This window comes from Eptesicus fuscus, chromosome 12, assembly GCF_027574615.1.
Source record: "Eptesicus fuscus isolate TK198812 chromosome 12, DD_ASM_mEF_20220401, whole genome shotgun sequence".
In the NCBI taxonomy this organism is placed as follows: Eukaryota; Metazoa; Chordata; class Mammalia; order Chiroptera; family Vespertilionidae; genus Eptesicus; species Eptesicus fuscus.
The window spans coordinates 55,453,222-55,475,556 of NC_072484.1; the positions used below are offsets into that span (position 1 = coordinate 55,453,222).

The following is a 22,335-nucleotide window of genomic DNA, read 5'->3' on the forward strand; positions in this document are numbered from 1 at the left end:
ACAGGGAGACTCCCCAGGCTCCTCCCAGTTTGTACAGTCTGTCCTCTAAGTTCTTTACTTCACATCATGAGCCTCCATCACGCCTCAGACTTTGTTTGCAGGCAGGCCTGTCCTCGGAACATGCCACCTTTGAACCTCGACCTTTGAGTACGCCACCAACCTTTGACCATCATCCTCAGTAGATACCATTTCCTTAGAGCAGTGAGGTCCAGGCATTTGAACATATATCCTGCAATTTCCTTATTTATTCTTCGTTAACATATATATTATCTACACAGGATACTATCGTTACTAAGTAATCCAAGGCACACAATATAGAGTGAGATTTATCATAACAATTTTACATGTAAATTTTCATCCATGCTCCCCAGTGACATTTCAATAATTTTGAGGGTTTGTTTGTGTGTGAGTGTTTTTTTTTTTAATTTTGAGTTTTTTTGGACAAGTGCTTAGCAAATCAAATTAGATTGTCACTCTTTCTACCTTGTAACACTGTAGCCTTGTAATGCGTCGGCAAACATTTTCGCATAGAAGTAGCAGAAGTGCTGCCTGGTCCATCTTTGTCTGTTTGGTTTTCGTGGGGACTGTGTTGTTAGAGTGCTACCTTTAACCCATGGCTCCTTTAGAGCAGCCGTCGCCAGCCTTTCGGACCTCACGGACCACCAGTGGTGGGCGACCGCTGCGAGGAGTCTTTGAAAGCCACGTGTCCGTTTTGGAAGGTTAAAACTAGATAGCACAACTGGCAAATCCACTTAACCAGTATAAGAAACCAGGCACAGAATATTCCCTGACTTTGAATTTGAGAACGTGGAGACAAAAGACTGAAGACTGACCCATTCATTCGTTGAGGGTTAACACCATGTCACCCAGTCAGGAAAAAAAATGCGGAGGGTTTCAGGGCTGCCAGAAAAAATGATAGTTTCACAGCTGATTCCACATCTATATCACTTCTCTTTCAGAGCACTTTCTAACAAGAAAAGAGAAGTTATGGACACTAAATATGCCCAAATACTTTAAATGCCTCCAAAGGCCATATACCTAACTTTTTAGGGTCGAAAAAAAAAAAAAAAAAAAAAAGCAGAGCCTCTTTCCTCCCCGGACATTTCAGGAACACATGGGGACTCTGGGGAAGGGACATGCTGCCCCTGCCATTAGCCCCCACTGCCTCTCATTCAGCAATATCTGCCACCTTAACACTTCAGTAAATTGATTCTGTCACCCCGTTCTGGGTTTGAGAAATTTAGAGCTGCTACATACATTCTCAATCTCAAGGGTCACAATTTCTAGTTTTAGAGGAATGTTGCTACTTTATCCAAGACAAGCAACTACCATCAGGATGAAAGGAGCTAGCAGCCAATTCCCCTTTCCACCCACCTGTGTGGTGAGAACACATCAGCAGATTTCTCAGGTGTTGCTGGTGAAGACTTTTCTCTGATGCTTGGGAACAACCAGCCCTTCTGACCCAGGTCTCCTCTCTGTGCGTGAGCCTCTCTCTGAGGGCAGAAGCAGCTCTGGGATTGGGAAGGGGTCTGGGAAAGGGTGGGCAGCTGACTGTAGCTGGGCCAGTCACAGGAAAATCTCACCATGGGAAAAGAAGGTTCAAACTGTGGAAGAGTTAGACGAGCTAGTTCACCATAAATTAGCTCTAAGTTAGCTTATACACAGAACTACTTGACTCAGTGGCATCCATGATGAAGTTTAAAGTCAATAATTATATAAAAAAAATATGAAGAAAACTAACGTTGGAGCCAGCTGAAAGTATGGAGTGAAACATATGAAGTTTCCAGGTTTTCCTGGGGAGGAACCTGAGCCAACAGGTTTGACTTCAAGTCCCACATGCTGCCTCCTTTTGTGCTATTTGGAGTCATTTATATACTGACTAGTGGCCCAGTGCACGAAATTCGTGCATGGGAGGGGGTGTCCCTCAGCCCAGCCTGCACCCTCTCCAATCTGGGACCCCTTGGGGGATGTTCCACTTCTAGTTTAGGCCCGATCCCACAGGGATGGGGCCTAAACCAGCAGTCAGACATCCCTCTCGCAATCCGGGACCGCAGGCTCCTAACTGCTCACCTGCCTGCCTGCCTGATCACTCCTAACCACTCTGCCTGCCAGCCTGCTTACCCCCAACTGCCCCCCCACACACACTGGCCTGCTCGCCCCCAACTGCCTCCCCCCGCCGGCCTGCTCACCCACAACTGCCCTCCCCTCCTGGCCTGATCACCCCTAACCACCTCTGCCTCGGCCCTGCCACCATGGCTTTGTCCAGAAGGACATCCAGAAGGTCTCCCGGTCTAATTAGCATATTACCCTTTTATTAGTATAGATTCTAAGTGCGCATGGACTTAAATAATACAAGAAGGAAAGAAGGAATTAAAAGCTGGTCTATAGTATTCAGACCTAAGTCTTAACCTAAACATATCCAAATTCCTCTGATCTTGTTACCAATTTAAGACAACAGAATAGGTCCAAAAAAATCCCAAGCATTTCAGCATGTCAGGGCCACCAGGCTACTTTACCAGCAATGCAAGGCACTGCTTATAAAAAGCAAAGCAATGCCCTGGCCTGCCTGGTTGGTGTGGCTGAGTGGTTGAGCATCATCGTATGGACCAGGAGGTCATGGTTCAATTCCCGGTCAGGGCACATGCCCAGGTTGTGGGCTCAATCCCCACTAAGGGGCATGCAGGAGGCAGCCAATCAATGAGTCTCTCTCATCATTGATGTTTCTATCTCTCTCCCCCTCTCCCTTTCTCTCTGAAATCAATAAAAATATATATTTTTAAAAAGTGCCCTGGCCAGGTAGCTTAACTGGTTAGAGCACTGTCCTGATATGCCAAGTTTGCAGTTTTGATCCCCAAGTCAGAATCAACCAATAGACCTTACCAGTGTGGCTCAGTGGAAAAATAAACAAATGGACTATATCAAACTAAAAAGCTTTTGCACAGCAAAGGAAACCAGCATAAAAATGAAAAGGGAACCCATAGTATGGGAGAACGTATTTGCCAATGATATATCTGATAAGGGGTTAATGTCCCAAAATATTTAAAATACTCATACAACTCAACAAAAGGAAGACAAATAATCCAATTTAAAAATGGGCAGATGACCTGAATAAACACTTTCCCAAGGAGGACATACAAATGGCCAAGAGAGATGAAATAATGCTCAATGTCATTAATCATCAGAGAGATGCAAATTAAAACCACGTCACACCTGCCAGAATGGTTATCATCAATAAATCAATGAACAACAAGTGCTGGTGAGGATGTGAAGAAAAAGGAATCCTTGTACACTGTTGGTGGGAATGTAGACTGGTACAACCACTATGGAAAACAGTGTGGAGTTTCCTCAAAACATTTAAAAAACATTAAAAACATTTGACCCAGTGATCCCACTTCTAGGAATGTATCCTAAGAAGCTTGAAACACCAATCAGAAAGAATATATGCACCCCTATGTTCAAAGCAGTGCTATTTACAATAGCTAAGATCTGGAAACAGCCCAAGTGTCCATCAGTAGACAAGTGGATAAAGCCATGGTACATTTACACCATGGAATACTATGCGGCAATAAAATAGAAGGATCTCATACCCTTGGAAGCAGCATGAAGGGACCTGAAAATTATTATGTGAAGTGAAATAAGCCAGTCAGAGAAAGACAAGAATCACATGATCTCACTTATATGTGGGATCTAATGAACAAAATAAACTGATGAACAAAACAGATCTGGACACATTGAAGCATGTAACAGTCTGATGTATTTCAGAGGACAGAGAGGGCCGGGAAGAGATTAACTAAAGAACTTATATTCACATATGCATAACCCCTGGACACAGACAAAGGTGTGGTGAAGGCCTGGGGAGGGGGTGGGAATGGGATGGAGAGGGTCAATGAGGGGTCGGGGAAGGGGACATCTGTAATACTTTCAACAAAAAATTTTTCAAATTTTTAAAAAGTTAAAAAACAACAAAACGCAAAGCCCAAGCCTGAACTGCCATCCCAGATTATGCACCATGGATTCTGAGGTTGAAAACATTTTCTATCCTGCTTATCTCAGGCCAAGCAGCTACTTGATGGACCTAACTTCAGATGATTGAGGACCACCAGCATTAGAGACCTGGTGTGCAGGGCAGGGAAGTGGCCAGGAGAGTGGCTCACTCGAAAGGGTACTTCTCCTCACTCCCTGGTGGGCATTCTGCGCCCTTGCGTGGGCTGCTTCTGCTAGCTGGAGAACTGTCTTATCAAACCAGCCCGGTGGCAGGCCATGCTCTGCTATCCCATGTCAGGCCATCCACTAATTTACACATCCATTTAGCAAAAATTTATTGAACTCCTCCTAAAGGTCAGGCCTGAGTTGATACACACGAGTTGAGCACACATGGTCTCTGCCTTCATTTGGAGCTCTCTCTGAGTCTCTCTGGCAGGCTGTTTGCTGGAGTTTTAATTCTGGTTAGAATGCAGATGCTGTGGGGCAGAGCTGTACGTCATGCTCTTAGAGCTTTCAACTTCAAGGCGGATGCGGAGTGCTTGGAAGGATTTGGTCCCCACTCCGGACCGGGGCAGAGGTGTGTGAGCATCATGGTGGAGCACTTGGGGAATTCATTTCCATCTGTTCCACAGTTTGCTTGGGACTAGCTCAGCCTAGAACAAACCCCATCCTTGGCTCAATCCTTATGCAGCCCTTGTTAAAGGGTGCCGGAGTCTATAGAAATTCCCAGGACACAGCTTCAGCAAGGACTTCCAGCTTTCTCTTGGTATAAACAGCTCACCCTCTCCATCTCCCTCTGTGTCTCGGTAGTGCTAGTGAGAATGAAACTGCAGTCAGTGGCCAGTGGGTATCTAGAAGATGGGCAAGGTCCAGGGGAAATCTGGGAAATCTCTGGGCACTGGATAAAGAAGCGCCGGTGCCTTCTAAAAGTGAAGCAACTTTTAGTCTCAATCATGGCAATTGTGCGTTCAACAGTTTACAGTGTAAATAGATCCTTTTTGTCTGTCCCAAGTTCACGCACTTGGAATGACCAGTAATGTATACTTAAACGTGTAATAAAACTTAAGGGGGAAGAGGGTCCCGGGAGTGCAGGGGAAGTGAGCTATTACTCCTCCGGCACAGAAAGGCCATTGTATTTCATGTATGATTTGACCATGCTTCAGGAAAGCAATCTTGGCTTTAAATGGCACATTTCCTTTCTTCTTTATTAGGCTTTCTGAAGGGTTACTTCACCTCAGGTACTTTCTTACACTGAGTAGTATTTCAGCTGTATCGTGCAAACCCAGAGATCTCGCAGAGGTCTCCGTAATACTTGGTGTGTCACTAATTGTCAACAACTGGCAGGCTGTGGTTCTGGAATCCTGGGATGCATACTTGAATCTGTGATGGATGTTTATAACTGCCGGAATGTGTCTTCAATCATCGCAGAAACGCCTGCGCGCAGGGCTGTCGGTTGTGCAATGTAAGGCATGACTGACGCGTTTCTAACGATGGGCACTTGTGCCAATATTTATTATTGTTCTGGTAACATTTACTATTTTGGAGAGTTTGTTGTTCTGTTTTAAGAAATAACAATTTGAGGGGCGTGTGTGTGTGTGTGTGTGTGTGTGTGTGTGTGTGTGTTAAGAAGTAGCCCAAACCCCCTTTCCCTTAGTTTTGGAGCAAGGCAGCATCTGGGAACATATGGTTTGAGCTTCCTGGAAAAGAAACTTTCCTTCCTTATTTTGTTTAGATGCATTCTTTACTCCTAGTGGAACCAAGACTAGATTAGTAAATGGAATTTTATGTCCTTGGGACTTATCTACATGGGAACATCAATCTCATTTGAGCCTCTGAAGGGCTAATGGAAGGTAACACATGAATGTCTTCTGATCGTGACCTAACAGTTCTCACCCAGGAGCTGCACATACCACTTTCAGTACTATCTGCATTCAGGCTTGCTTCAACCTGCCAAGTATTTAGGTGTCCAAAATTAGTTATTCATGAGCAAAATCAAATATTTTTATTTGCATAACAGTGCCTCAGATCTGTAACTGTCCATATTGGCTGGTCTTTTAAATAATTCCTCTGTAACATCTCCAGCAACTCTTGTTACTCAAAGCAAAGCAGTTACCTTGGCTTCCTTACAGGGATTTAACCCTAATTCCAAGGGAAACAGACCAGGTTTTCAAAAAGCCGAACAGTCCTTGGCTCCTTAGTTGCTCATGAAAGTACAATTATCATCAACAAAAAATATACTTTCTGGTTGTCACCAAGGACTTGTCCTCAGTGCTGTGTGATTGTCTTGGACTAAAAGCCTCTGGGTGTATATAGGCAGGGCCAGTGCCAGCACTGGCCTGAGACTCACAAGGCATCCTCTTGGCATCTCAATGTTCCTGCTTATGAAACTGGGCAGTTTTATCCCTTAGAGATACTCTACCAAGCACAGCAGGTCTTCTATAAGGTCCCTTTGTTCAATGTCATTTTCGTTATTATGTTGATGGTAAAAAAATAAAAAATTCCTGGCCGAGGCCACTGTCTGTGTGGAGTCTGCATGTTGAACCCATGTCTGCGTGGGTTTTCTCCAAGTACTCTGGTTTCCTCCTACACCCCAAAGATGTGAACGTGAGGTTAACTGGTGTGTCTATATTGTCCCAGTCTGAGTGAGTGTGGGTGTGTGTGAGTGGCCCTGTGATAGAAGGGTGTCCTGTCCACGGTGGGTTCCTTCTTGTGCCCTGAGATGCCAGGATAGGGTCCTACCACCTGTGACCCTGAACTGGAATAAGCAGGTTGGAAATTCATTATCTTGCTTTTATTAATCGTTCTTAAATGTATGTATAACTCATATTTATTTCAATGTTTAATATTATAAGTGTTTGGGGTCTTTATTTAGAATTTTGGTGATGCTTTTGTGACCAGAAATATACTACTATAGTTACTGAACTCTTGTTTCTATCAATTAGCCTATAGTAAAATTGGTTTCCTTCTACATCATTTTGCTTAGTCACAGTTTCTAAGAACCTATTGACAATGTTAACTGAGGACTTACTGTACCTCAAGGGAATATGCTCAAACATTTGCTTTAATATAATTCTTAGGGACATGGCAGGGGCCACAATGTGTTTCATGAGACTTCATAGCAGGCTTCAAGTCCTATTTCTTCAGGGTCCAGGGACGGACAGGAAGGCTGAAAACAAGCTGTGCTACAGGATAACCTGGAACTCAGAGGGTCTGAGAGCGCCTGAGAGGAAGCTTGTAGAGGCGTTAACATGTGGCTCTGACATTAGAAAGAGTTGTGTACCAGAAGGCACAATTAAAACGCTCTGAGTCCAACTGCGGCATTACCACAGTTGAAGGTTTCCTCACCTGTACAGTGAGTGTCTGGGTGTATTCAACAGCCTTTAGAACCCCTTCCGGTTCTCATTTGTGTGATTCTATAATTTATTCTACTCAGAATTATATGATAGAGCAAAACTGTAATATAACGGTATAAAAGAGGGAATTTATGACAGCTCACGGTGGCAGGACGCACAAAGGCTAACCAGAAGTGAGGTGAGGAGGTGATTTCCCTGGTCTCCTCCACTGCAGTTAAGGAATCTGGCAGAGATCTAAAAGATCCAGAAGTCCTGCCCTGGGACATGTTCAACCTTCACGTAATAAAGGGTTTTAGCAGTAGCTGAGTTAGGGCTATCTCTACGGCTGGTATAAGGATCCTACCTACACCCACCCTGGGCGGCAATGAAAGCGTGTTCCTTGTTTGCAGGTGTGTGCTTGGGAGCCTCTCTGTGGGTCAGGCATGTGCACAGAAGCAGGAAGCACATAAATTGGGCACAAATTGATTAAGCAGCCACGGCCTGGGTTAACGGTTTGGGAGATGGTCTAAAGTGCTTCACAGGACTTGTCCGATGGTGTCCATGCTCCTGACATTGAGCCATCTATATTCACTTCTCCTTCAAGGGTTAAAGTACTCCGACCTTCAAAAGGGGTTTTTGTCTTCCATGTTAGCTCTCAGAAGAATGTTAGTCCTACTGAGAGGACTTTTAAATACTTGGTTCTTAAGGACTAGACTTTAAGAGACAAGGACTAAGAGCTCTGTGACCAGCTTATGAAAGACCCTAAAGCAAGAAGTGCAAACCAGACCGAGTGGGACAAGATGTGATAGAAAGGACTCCGACTGGGCCAGAGCTCCCCTGGAGAAGGGCATCCAGTCCTTAGTGAGACAGACTGGTAACAAAATAGCTGAACCCACTTTATCTTCATTATGGTCTATTGGGTGTTCATGGGAAACGGAAAATTGTATCAGGTCCTTATTGATCACAGGGTGTCTTTTTATCACTCCCACAAAATCCCTTTGTTGTCTTCATACCGACCCTGGGTTTTGTTATAAAGAGATATATGAATTGGGTGAACATGAGGTGATTATAAAGACAAGATTGTGATGGCCAGAATGGAAAAAATCCAGGCTAGCAGTGGGTGTGCTAACACCCACCCCCTTCAATACCCAGAATACAGACAGCACTGTGCTAACACCATCAATACCCACTTACATGTGTAACGGAACAGTATACTTAGCAAACAGTGTTTTGTTGGTGGCAATTGTTTTCATTTTAGTGACACTTTACCATCCAATCTTTTGAAAAGAATGCTTTGACAGAAAACACATCAATCTAATTCCTTTCAACCTAAAAGAAATGGAGTTAATTGTTACAGCTGTATTGCCATTATCTAACCAAAGTGGAGAGTTGAGGAAACTATCTGGTTTGAGCAAAAGTAAGAGAACAGTTGTCCTTTCCAATCTAAAATGCCCACCCTGGTCTCTGCAGCCCATTGCACCAGGTCAGTGGGCAGCCTTCTGATTCACCTGAAGCCAAGTAAACCTGGAACAGGGATGTCTCCATTCCGTTCTCACAAACCTCTGGTATGAAAAGGGGAGGGGTGTGTGGGGAGGTTTTCTTTTGCTTCTGGAATTGGAAGAACTCCAAGATTCAACCCATGGCATCTTCCTTTTTCTCCCAAATGTATTCCTGGTTTGTTTGTTTAAGGTAAAATGAGAATAGCAAAACCATCTGAAAATTAAGCATGAAATGGAAATTCTGATGCCTTCACTTCGCACCTGGCAGCACCAGCGTACCAGGGTAATACGTACCAGTGCTGTCTGTACCAAAGTGATGAAAGAAAGCACTGCTAGATGAACTTTGGTGACTTCTTTTGATCCCACAAAATCTGTTTATTCTCTTGAGCTGGAATAATTCCTGTGGCTTTGTTTGTTTATTGGCAATTGTTTTTCAAAGTTAGAAAAAATGTGGCAAAAAATGATAAAACAGAAATATTATTCCTTTCCCTGCTATTTACAAGACACTAAAATGAGTTAAAATTTACGCTAACAATACAGAATCCCAAAGTACCATTTCATATGTTTAAAGATATTACCAGTGTGATAGAAATTTATGGGGAACTGGTTTATGGTCTTGTAAACCAAGGCTTTTTTGACCAAGTCATGAACTCATGTTACCAAATAAAACAAAATATTCAAAAGACAGGATGGAGCCACATATAAAAATGGGACTAAGGATGAGGCTGTATAAATTGAATGCAAAATTAGCCACCCCTACACAGGCCTTTCACTCAGGCTGATCCATGTATGGCCATGTGGCTGGTGGCCAATACAAATGATTCACTGATATGCAACAGTGGGGACTTTTGGTTTATCGTCCCATCTCTCTCTCACCCACCCCATCCCATTCTCTTCTGGCTACCTCAGTTGGGCTTCCGATCCTTTGGCTTTGCCCTCTTCTCTGGCTCCCTGCTTGCCCCTTGGACTAGAATGGGACACTGGCCTGGCCTTTAATGCTCTCTAGGACTGGCTTGCCCCTGTCTTTGGTTCATCTTTCTCTTTTCTCTCGGAGTAGTCACCTCCCTACTGGTGCTGGACTCTAGACCTCAAGTTTAGTTTTGGCCATCTGACTGAGCCACATCTGCCCTGCATTAATGTTGAGATGCAATCTGAGAGATGTCCATCCAAACTCCTTTCAAAGAACTTCCCTTGTGTTGTCTCTAGGGACGTAAAATATGAAAAACGTCAGAGACAGAAATGGTTTCTAAAAGTCTTAATTTAAAAGGGAGTATATGAGTTAGAGTTCTCCAGAGGACCAGAACCAATAGGATGTATAGGAATTGGCTCACAGAATTCTGGAGACTGAGAAGTCCCAAGACCTGCAGTCAGCAAGTTGGAGACCCAGAAGAGCCAAAAGTTTAGTTTTAGTCCAAAAGTCAGCAGGCTTAAGATCCAAGGAGAGCCAATATTTCAATTGAGTCTGAAGGCAGGAAAAAAAAAAAACAATGTCTCAGCTAAAACAGGCTGGAACAGGAGGGCCTTACTCGAGGGAGGGTCAGCCTTTTTGTTCTATTCAGGTCTTCCATGAATTCTAGGAGGCCCACCCACATTAGGGAGGGCAATCTGCTTTATGCAATCTACTGATTTACATGTTAATCTCATCCACAAACACCCACACAAACACACCCAGAATAATATTTGACCAACTGTCTGGGCACCCCATGGCCCAGTCAAGTTGACACATAAAATTATGAAATCAGGAATGGTGTCAGAGATTAGAGGAAGCAATGAGACTGCAATGTATCAATCCTGGCTACACATAAGAATCAGCTGGGGACTTTAAAAATAGCTTCCTGGGCCTCATCCCAGGCCAATTATCAGAATCTTTGTAGGGTGGAGCCTGACTTATGCTTTAAAAGCTCCCCAGATGATTCTGATGTGTAGTTAAAATTGAGAAGCTCTGGACTAGAAGGAAAGAATACAATAAATGTTCAGATGTCCAGACAAATAATGATGAACAGAAAGAATTGGTTACTGGTGTTAACCGGGGAAATGAATTTTTTGTGGGTTTTTTGTTGTTGTTGTTAATCCTCACCTGAGAATATTTTTTCCATTGATTTTCAGAGCGCATAGAAGAGAGAGAGAGAGAGAGAAAGAGAGAGAAACATTGATGTGAGAGAGACACATAGATTGGTCACCTCCCACACAAGCCTGCAACGGAGGTACATGCCCTTGACTGGAATCGAACACCAGGACCCTTCAGTCTGTAGGCTGACACTCTATCCACTGAACCAAACTGGCGCAAGCATATCAAACTCGAGGCCGGTGGGCCACATTTAAACAAGTCATGCGGCCCGCCTGCCGCGAGTTTTACATGCTTGGCTAGGAAATGAATTTTTAATGTCTTTTTCAGAATGCAAGAGATTAAGCCAATTTCTTTGGTTTTCAGCTTAAGAGGATTTTTTCAGCATGGTGCAGGTTAAATGTCCTAGAAAGGGCACAGGGTTAAGGAACTTAGGTTCAATCCCAGCTCTAACACACAGTTAATTAACTTCTTGGAACCCCAGTTCCTTAACTGGTAAACTAGGAATAATGATCAGTGAGACAACATTATTAAAAGGTCAGTACAGCGTTGCACCCCTGATGGAATACCAACAAATGTCAGTCTCTTCCTCCAAACTCTGCAGGCATCAAGGTATTTATTCATTTCCTACTGTAAGTATAGGGCTCCGCTCTGTGCAGTTATAACTACATTTCTACACATAACTAAAAAAAAAAAAAAAAAAAAAAGAAGAAGAAATTTTGCCTGGCTTAAAATTGATTTGGAGTGGCATGGGATTTACTAGTTATGAACATGCAAAAGAAGCAGGAAAGACAATCTCTGTGCTAGCTGAGCTCACAAGAAGACTGAAGCATGTGGTAGGAGAAAAATGTGGGCACAACTGGCCTCAAATCCTAGGTCTGCCAATTACTAGCTGTGTGATCTGGAATAAGTTACTTAATTTCTCTGAACTTCAGTTCTCACCTCTGTAAATCAGGGTTAATAACACCCTCTCTGTAATGTTATTCTGAGGATTAGGTGAAATTATGCATCAAGTGCCAAGCATATGGTAGACACTTTTCCTCTTACATAAACCCCAAAAACAAATGTTTCCTGCAGGTGGTTTGGTGTCCTTCTGCTTTAAGTGGTGCCTCATGTTCATAAAACCTTGAGCTTATAAAACCAAGCTGATTAAAATTAAAGCTCCAGGACTTCCATTCCCAGGAAGATGAAGTGGACACACTTTCCCCCATTTCTCTGCTAAGTATAACTAAAACCCTGGCCATCAGATCTAGAACAAACATAAGTCTCTTAAAGGTGAAGAGAAGAATGCAGACGAGCTAGAGATCTGAGGACCCATGAAACAACACAGTGGTGAGTTGTTCTTACTCCTTTTTGTCTCATGTATCCCACACTTAGACTTGAAGAAGCCAGCAACCTGGGTACAGACAAAAGATGAAAAAAGTATCCCCAAAAGCATGCTCTCTCAAGGGAAGAGGCAGTCTAACAAGATAATCAACTTTTAAATAAATAATGCTGTGCTACAGCCAAATGCCACAGGAAAAATTGTGAACCAACTTCCACCCATGCCAGCAAAGCCGAGGTGGGGAGCCTAGAGGTCCACCCTCATAAAGCTGTAATGAGGTGACTCAACATCCGCACTGGGGTGGTGTCAGAGAACGCCTAGTGGAGAATCAGGACTTTCACCACAACCTAGCAATAAAAAGGCCAATCCCACTGCGGTGTTAAAGGAGACCAGGTGGAGAGCTGGAACTTGCACCCCTGCCCAGAAATGATGCTTAATAGGGAGCATGATGATAATGAGCAATAATGACACCCCTCAAGTGTCAGTGAAGGCCAAGTGGGGGACCTGGACTTTTGTCTCCACCTAAGCAGTAATGAGGCAGTGCCCTCCCCTTCTCTGCCAAAGTTCTGTCAGAGAAAGCAGCTTAGAACAGGTTTCAATAATATCCAGAGTCTCATAAAACAATATGAAAATATTCCAGTTTTAATGGAAATGACCTGTCATACCAAGACAAAGAAAAATCTCAAAGTCAATGAAAAACAACAATCAATAAATGTCAATACCATGATGACAGAGAATTTAGGATTACTTGACAAGGATTTTAAAATGATAAATTGCTTCAATGAGAAATTATTAATAAGTTTCAAACAAATGAAAAAAAAAAGAAAACTTCAGAAATGAAATAGAAAGTTTCAGCAAAGAAATACATGACCTAAAGAAGAACCATAAAGAAATTTAGAACTAACAAAGTACCATAACCTAAATAAAAATCTCTCTGGAAGGACCCAACAGCAGAATGGAGGGAACAGAGAAAAGAATCAGTGAACTGGAAGACAGATAGTATGTTACCTAATCTGTACAATGGAGAGAAAATAGACTAAAAAGAAAATTAGCCTCAGGGACCTGTGGAACCAAAACAAATAAAAAAATCTAATATTTATGTCATCAGAATTCTGGGAAGAGAAGAGAAAGAAGGAGGGGCTGGAAAGTACTTGAAGAAATAATGGCTGTGAAAACTTCCCAAATTTGGCAAGAGACATAAATCTACAGATTCAGAAGCTAAATGAACCCCAAGCAGGATAAAGCCAAAAATTTCCATGCCAAGACATATCATAATTAAACTTCTGAAAACTAAAGCCAAAGAAAACATCGTGGAGGCAACAAGAGAGAAACAACATTTTACCTAATGCGGAGAAACAATTCAAACATCAGTGGCTTTCACATCAGAAAATGTGGAAATGGAAATAATATTTTTCAAGTACTGAAAGAAAACAACGGGTAACCCAGAATCCTATACCTAAGCAAAAATATTCTTCAGGAATAAAGGGGTAAATGAAGACATTTTCTAAGAGAAGATGTAGCTAGCACATCTACTTTGACAGAAAAACTAAAGGAAGTTCTCTAAACATTAAAGAAGAGAGAAAAGAAAGAAACCATGGAATGTCAGGAAAGAAGGAAGAACACAGTAAAATAAATATGTAGGTAATAGTATAATGGTGTAATAGACTCTTCTCTTCCTCTTGAATTTTCTAAATTATGTTTGACAGTGAAGCAAAAATTGTTGACAAAGGTGCAAAAGCCATTCAATGGAGCATTTTCAACAAAAGGGTGCTGGAGTGATTAGATATCCGCAGGCAATTTTCACACCTTATATAAAACAACTCAAAATGGGTCACAGACTTAAATATAAAACATAAATCTTTTAGAAAAAATAGAAGAACATCTTTAGGATCTCCAACTAGGCAAAGAGTTCTTATATTTGATACCAAAAGTGTAATACATAAAAGGAAAATTGATGAACTGAACTTCATGACAATTAAAAACTTTGCCTCTGGAAAAAAGTCCTATTAAAACAATAAAAAGACAAACTATATAATGGGAGAAAATATTTTCAGACCATATAATCAACAAAGAAGTAGTAGTATATATATATATACTATAAAAAACTCAACGGCAAAAAATCAAGTGATCCAATTAGAGCATAGGCAAAAGACATGAAGAGACATGTCACCAAAGAAGATAGACAGATGGCAAATAAGCAAATAAAAAGGTATCTAACATCATCATCATTCGAGTAATAAAATTAAAACCACTATACACCTATCAGAATAGCTATGGCAAATAAGCAAATGAAAAGATATCTAACATCATCATTTGAGTAATAAAAATAAAACCACTATACACCTATCAGAATAGCTAAAAAAAAAAAAAAATAGTAACACCACCAAATGCTGGTGAGGATATGGAGAAACCAGATCACTCATACATTGCTGGTGGGAGTGTAAAATGGTGCAGCCAAATCGTCTGGCAGGTTCTTAAACAGCTAAACATACAACAATTATATCCCCCAGCAATAACTGTAGTCCTGGGCATTTATCCTAAAGAGAGGAAGATGTATGTTCACCAAAAAATCTGTATATAAATGTCTATAGTAGCTTTATTCATAATACCCTCAAACTGGAAACAACCCAGATGTCCTTCAATGGATGAATGGTAAAACAAATTGTGATATAGCTGTGCCATGGAATACTACTCACCAATAAAAATTATATTCAGTACGGAGGGAAAAGACAACCACGAAATACAACATTTCATTTATACAACGTTCTTAAATGACAAAATGATAGAAATGAGCAAGAGATGAGCGATAGCCAGGTATTAAGGAGAAGGTGGAGGGGAGGGAAGTTAGTGAAGCTCTCTATATAAGGAAAACATGCAGGAACCTTGTGATAATAAACAATTTTTTTGTATCTTCATTCTACCAATGCCAATATCCTGGTGGTGATATTGTACTATATATAGTTCTGCAAGATTTTACCATTGGAGCAAACTGGGTAAAGGGCACACAGGATCACTCTGTATTATTTCTTTTCTTTTCTTTTTTGATTTTTTTTTTTTTTTTTTTTTTTTACAGAAAGGAAGGGAGAGGGATAGAGAGTTAGAAACATCGATGAGAGAGAAACATGGATCAGCTGCCTCCTGCACACTCCCCACTGGGTATGTGCCCGCAACCAAGGTACATGCCCTTGACCGGAATCGAACCTGGGACCCTTCAGTCCGCAGGCGGACGCTCTATCCACTGAGCCAAACTGGTCAGGGCTCACTCTGTATTATTTCTTACAACTGCATGTGAATGAATGTACAATGATTTCAAAACAAATTTTAATTTAATGCTCCAGAGGGGACTTGCGAACTAGTAAAAGAAAGTAAGCAAAATAAAACAAGCAAACTGAAACCAAACTCTTATGGAAACACAAACCTTTAAAGATAGAAGAGTCCAAAAAATAAATAAATAAATAAAAATAAATAAAGATAGAAGAGTCCTTAACTATCAACTTGTTTAATTTCTTAATCTGAATTTGGGAATTGGAGGTCTAGAAGTGGAGTGACTTGCCCAAGAACAGACTTGAGACCTGGGACTCTGACCTCCAAACAGTCTCCAAACATCCAGCCTGCAGGCCACAGCAAACAGATGTACTCACTAGCCTCTAGTTCCCTAGGGGAGAATGCAGAAACTACTTCATTATCTGAGCACAGGATATTTCCCATAGATTATTTCACTGCTTTGCACCTAGTAAAGCTACTGTCACAAAGATGAGAGAGTAGCCTTGATTTTCAAAGGTTGAATTCAGCATGTATTTGTACAACCTTGGAATAAAGTGATTACTTAATGATAATTCCTCTACAATGACATACACTGTAGAGACAAGATGAGGGCAATAGTCATTGGCATGAAGCTTTACAGTTTATTAACACTTATATTTCATTATGTTACTTGATCATAGCAACGATTCTGTGTGATGTATTATTGCCATCTCCGTTTTATGGACAAGGCATCTAAGGCTCTAAAGAAAGCTAAATGACCAACCAACCCAAAGTCAGAAAACTAGTAAATGGCAGAACGAGAGCTGCTACCTAGATTTTCTATCTTCTGGTACTGCTGCCTTTTCCTCATATTGTTGTGATTTTGTGAGAGTGACCTAGAGCGAAGAGAGTAGCTAAATCGCTGTAATTCCTGGCTGTGAATTGCACTCTCCAGTCACAAAGTTAGGCCTAACCCTACCACCCCTGCCCCAGACCTTCTCTGCACCGCCAAACATTTGTGCAACATACTCGTATATTTTGTGGCTAACTGAATTAAAATTATCTGAAGGACTGTCTTATACTAATCTTTGTATTCCCTGTAATAGCTGTCCACAGAAGTGACTTATTTGTACAAGTTGCCTCTCTTGTCCTACACATACACTGGGCTGTCTTATCTGGTGACTTCTTTGAAATGTAAAGGCTTCTGAATTTTGACATCTAGAAGCTCCTATAAGGCACTGGCAAGCAGGTCTGTGTCACCCGAGAAGAGCAACTGGCTTGTTGGGAACTAAGAGGAGTTGGATAAACGCACAGCGTTTCTGACTAAATGTGCAATAGCATGAGGTTTATTCAGTTGCCTGTCACAGTGACATATGAACCGAATTACAATGCAATTCGTGTCCATCTTTCTTCAATTACTTAATCCTGTGATATCAAATATGTTAGGCTTAAAATAAGTTGGACTAAAGTAAAATAAATGAGAAATGATAATCAATAGCACTAGTTCCTGGTCAGGCTACTGATTTTCACTGCCCTCAAATGAATTATCATCATGCTAGTAGATGGGGGTGAAATATTTGTGGGCGGAGAGATGACTTTTAAACCTCTTTGTCTGGATCCTCCAGTTTCTATTTTCTTCAAGAAACCCAAAGGCCCAACAGATCGAAATTCAAGCCTGACATGTTACGTGTGTTGAACCACAAAAAATTTCAGTTTGGGAACTGTTCCATCAAAAAGCAAGAGCAAACTGAAAACAGCAAAGACCAGCCAGGAACATCTAGTGAAGTACTTATCACATGCTGACGATTGTAGGTGACTGAAACATTAAACAGAACTGGGTTCTATGAGATTATCTGATGTGGAGGAAAGAAAGAAGAGAAAGACGAGTCAGGCCAGAAGAGATGTACTAGTGTAGGCGAGTCACTGCCAGGCCTCTCTAAATGTTCTCTCAACATTTAGGATAAATGTCTCGTTATTATAGAGAAATCCCACCACTTATTTTTTTAAAAATATATTTGATTGATTTTTTTACAGAGAGAAAGGGAGAGGGATAGAGAGCCAGAAACATCGATGAGAGAGAAACACCGATCAGCTGCCTCCTGCACACTCCCTACTGGGTATGCGCCCGCAACCAAGGCACATGCCCCCGACCGGAATTGAACCTGGGACCCTTGAGTCCGCAGACCAACGCTCCATCCACTGAGCCAAACCGGCCAGGGCAAATCCCACCACTTATTGAAAGTGGCTTCTGTGCCTCCTCTCTGGTGGGGAACCTCTTCCACTAAGAGCAGGGAGGTCAGATCAAGTTTCCATCCACATGATGAGGCTTTGAGACTCTTCTAGGCCCAGCTGTGCACCCTCACAAGGCAGGTACACTGTTCATGTGCTTCTCTGGAGGGATGGTGGGGAAGCACCAGTTCCAGGGGATATTGAAGTCTGATAGGTCTCTGTACTTAAACGTGTTTTTTGTGTTTTTTTTAAAGTAATATTAAAGAGGAGACCTGTCTTGCTGTGCATTCTGGACAGCACGAGATGAAGTTTGGCAAACTAAGGGGGACAGAGGGCGTAGAAAAAGAGGAAGAGGCGGGGAGGGGTTCCAGGCAGAGGGTCCAGAACGTGCAAGAGCATGGCTGTGTGAGAAAGCATGCCAGGTTTAAAGAACCGCAGTCTCTAGGAGTGATTCATTCGTTTTATACATATTTGTTGAGCGCCTGGACCAGCCATTGTTCTAAGGGTTATAATGGTTCCCGACCCAAACAGGGTCCCTACCCCTATGAACTTGCCTCTGACTTGGGCATAAAGGGGTAAAGAGGAGACATACAGTAAACAAATAAAGTAAAATGAAAATATCAGACAGTTATCAGTACTATGCACAGAATCAAAGTGGCTGCTTTTAGATTGGGTCCTCAGGGAAGGCAGGGGGTGATTATTAAGTGGAGATCTGAGTGAGAAGGAGTCAGTCATACCAAGAACACTGGAGACAGAGAGCAGCTAGTGCAAAGGTTCTAATGCAAGAAGGAGCTTGAGAGGAGCAAGAGGGCCAGTGTGGAAGTGGGGAAGGAATGTGGAGCTAGGAAATGTGCCCTGTAGCCAACAGCAGAGATACTGCTTCCATCTAAATGGAAATATGGAAGCATTTCTTAATGTGGCTTCAGCCTGAACAAAACTCCAAATAATTTTTCCTGGTTTTTGTGACATCTAAAGATGTGAGATATTGATCTATCCAAATATTCACTAATACAGGTTTAAACCTAGGTTCCAAATTCCTGCCTGTCCTCCTCACCATCAGCCTGGCTCCCTTTCCCCCAGAACATGGCCACAGATGAGCCATGTTCCCAAGGCCATTGTCAACATGTCTGCCTAGTGACGTGAGCAGAGACCTTTCTTGCCCTACTTTCTGGCCAGGAAGAAATGATGGTGGAAAGCAAACATGGTAGAGGTGCTGAAATGCTGGAGCCAATTTCGTTACTATCAGCACCAGAAGCATGATTTAAAAAGGAGAAATTTCATTTCTAAGGCCTGTTGCTGTCAGCAAGTTCCAAGAAACATTGGCCATTGCTATAGCAACTGATTTCACATGCATCAGGAGAAATCCTAACAGTATATTAGTTGTCCCTGGAGACTGAGCTGAAACTGCCTGCGATTAGAGTGTTCCCCATTTCCTCTAATGATGCCAGCACTGCCCTGACCTCTTTCCTTTCTCCAACCACGCTGGCTTATCCAGTCTTCTGAGGCCTCCATTTTTGTCCCTGAAGAGGATGGGTCCTACCCTATATAACCAAGCCATTTGTATGCAGTTCTGAGCTTTCAAGGCCAAGAAACTGGGGGTTGGGGATGAAGAAACGGGGGAGGAGGGTCAGACAGCAAGAATCACATGGTTCAGAGTTTAAAGTTCTGGGTTTGGGCACCTGCAATACCAGTTAGCCATGTGATCTTTAAGCATCTTACTTAACCTCTCTGTACTTCCGTTTCCCCATCTGAAAAATAGTGCTATTAACAATACCTCTCTCTTGTGAAATGAGCATGTGGAACAAAGTAATAGGTGTGAAAATATCTTGTAAGTAAATGATCCACACCAACACCAAGTATTTGCCTGTAGCAAAGGATCTTTTCTTCATTTTAGGAGATAAACATCCAAAATAAGGATTATGTATTAAAAGACTTTATCAGGGTCTTTGGCTTATATTAAGGAATTCACCTTATAGTAAGGAATTCATGAAGGCCATCCCTGAAAATATACAGCTAATCTATTCTGGTCTGACCTCTGCCACCATTAGCAGCCTTGTGATCTGGGACACTTAACCATTCAGAGCCTCAGCTTTCTCATTGACAGAACGAAGATAATAATACCCAAGAGTTGATGTAGGGATCAGATAATATACAAGCATTCCTCAGAGATATGCCAGGTTTGGCTCCAGAGCACTGCAAATAAAGTGAGTATCGCAATAAAGCCAGTCATATTTTTTTTTGCCAGTGGAGGGTCTTGCCTTCAATTTGTAAGAAATGCAACATCTGTGAAGCTTAATAGAGTGAAGTGCAATAAAACGAGGGATGCATGAATCTTAAAATTCTTTGGAAAAGATCCAATAAATGTAGAAATATACATTTGAATATCCTCATATACATATGTATAATATTTTTAGATCATTGTGGAGTCATAATTTGAGTTTGAGGTAAAAATTCTTCCATCAAAAGTTTGCCATCAACAATCTTTATATGGAAAGAACTCTGAAATGAACTTCAGTTGAATATCTACCTTTTCAAGGAAGGTGCAGAGTGAGATAAAAATAATCCCCTTTTTGTAGATATGCTAAATGCCTGTGGTAGATTAAAGATGACCACAGATTCTTTGCATTCCTCCCATTGAGAGGTGAAGTCTATAATCCCTTCCCTTGAATCTGCAGGGTTGTGGTAAGGGTGTCCCTGAAAATATTACCAACAGAATATGGCAGAAAGTTGCCATGCCAACTGCCAAGCTAAGCCTTGGACTTCTACCTCCTGACTCTTGAAGACTTGTTTGTGGAGCCCTGAGCCACTATGTAAGAAGTCTCACTACCCTGAGGCTGCCGTGCTGTGAAGAAGCCCAAGCTGGTCATTTGGAGAGACCACAGGAGAGAGAGTCGCTTATCTACCCATAGGGCCTTCTAGTTCTCAGCCATTCCTGTCACCCCAGACGAGCCCCCAGGATGGTAGTGCAGAGGTGAGCTGTACCTACTGTCTGAATCCTTAACCCACAGGTTCAGAGATATAAGAATAATAAATTGCTTTTTAAGCCACAACATTTTAGAGTAGTTGGTTTCTCAGCAATAAACAACTAGAAAACCACCTAAACATGAAATGATAAAATACTTACGGAAATTAAGTATTTTATCATTTAAGAATGTGTCACTGAAGTGAAATTTCAGCCCAAAGTTGCGTCAGTCTCAGAACAGGAAAACATTTTCCTATGGCTAGCTGCTAGGCAGTGTCTGAGAAATTATGGCAAATTGGAATGATTTCTCAGTTCTTCCAAGTACACCAAAATAGGGAAAAGCCTCGTTAAGTTTTGTAAGGCAACAAAATCTATATAAGCTAAACCTCTTCTGCATAAATACAACAGAAAAGATCTAAAAGTCTAATAAAAAAGCCTCAAAAACTTTTGGGGTAAGGGAAGAGATTCTGGATTACCCCCAAGGTCCAGGTTAAACTCATTATTAGATGATAACTTAAAGACTGTATAAATACAGTACCATTTATTCAAAATCATGTAGACCACTAAAGGCAAATTACTTCTAGAACACATTTGGCAAATAATTGTGCAACTCCACTAGAGATAATTTTAAAAGATTCAGACAAACAAATATGCTAAACTCATTTGCATTGTATATAATTTAAATTGTCTGTATACTATGATGCTTTGATATCTTAAAAAACCTTTCTAGCTGGAGAGAGACTGCCCCTCCTGGGGCTGGCCAATTCTTAGATAGCAAAGGGACCTGCTGTGCGCATGCCTTTAATATGCAATCTAACCATTCCAGAGCCAGGCCTCCTCTATCTGGTCCTTACACCCCAGGAGGCAATATTTCTCTGTCTTTATCATCCCAGGACCAGGTACCAGGCAACTAGAGATCACCCCTATAGCCCAAAGCCCTCTGGAATTATTCAAACTAGTGGGTCCTAAACTATTCTGTCATGCCTTGCCTTTCCCTGCCGAAATCCCAATTAAGGCCATGGCCTTGTTTGGCCATACCATATCCAACGTGAGCATTCTTAGAACACCACTCAAAGGTTGTATATTCAAAGACTTCTTAGCTGAAGTCAACAATAGCTGGTGGGGATTTGGGGTGGGAGGTGACGCTAGTTTACTGACCGTGGGATTATACAGAGGCTTTTCTCTGCTCCGAGAGCTCGCAGCTTCCTGACTGGAGCCCTCACGTCTGCAGCCTGGTTTGGAAGTGCAGAGGGGTCAGCATGTCCCCCCACCACGGTTAGAAAACCACCCAGAAACCTGTACTGTGAAGGGAGGACAGTGATGTCATCTTCTTACAAAGGAAAAGAGAATCTCAGCTACTTAATTCCAAAATTCAGTTTCTCGTGTAGTCGAGCAGAAGAAAAGTTGCGTGGCTTTCTAAGTACCCACTTCAATTAGTTCTTATAAATGAAATATCGAAATGGTGGTGTTGTTTTAGAAAGCATACAAAGGTTTAAGTTGTAATGGGCCACATAGCGTCTGAAAATGAAGCCTGTCTCTATTGCTGAATTAGGAAAACTACATTAATGAAGGTGATAAGCATATACTTCAATAGAAATACAAGATGAAATTCAACCTTCTTGCCTGGTGATATAGACCAAATATGGATTATTAATCATCCATGTTAGCAGGAAGCAGATGGCAAAAAATATACAAAG

General features: G+C 41.8%; 1 protein-coding gene across 1 annotated transcript in view; it reads right to left on the minus strand.

Annotated features, from left to right (window-relative positions):
- The window catches only part of COLEC12 (collectin subfamily member 12), a 178,643-nt gene that overhangs the window by 79,735 nt on the left and 76,573 nt on the right, over positions 1-22,335 (minus strand). The window lies entirely within an intron of this gene.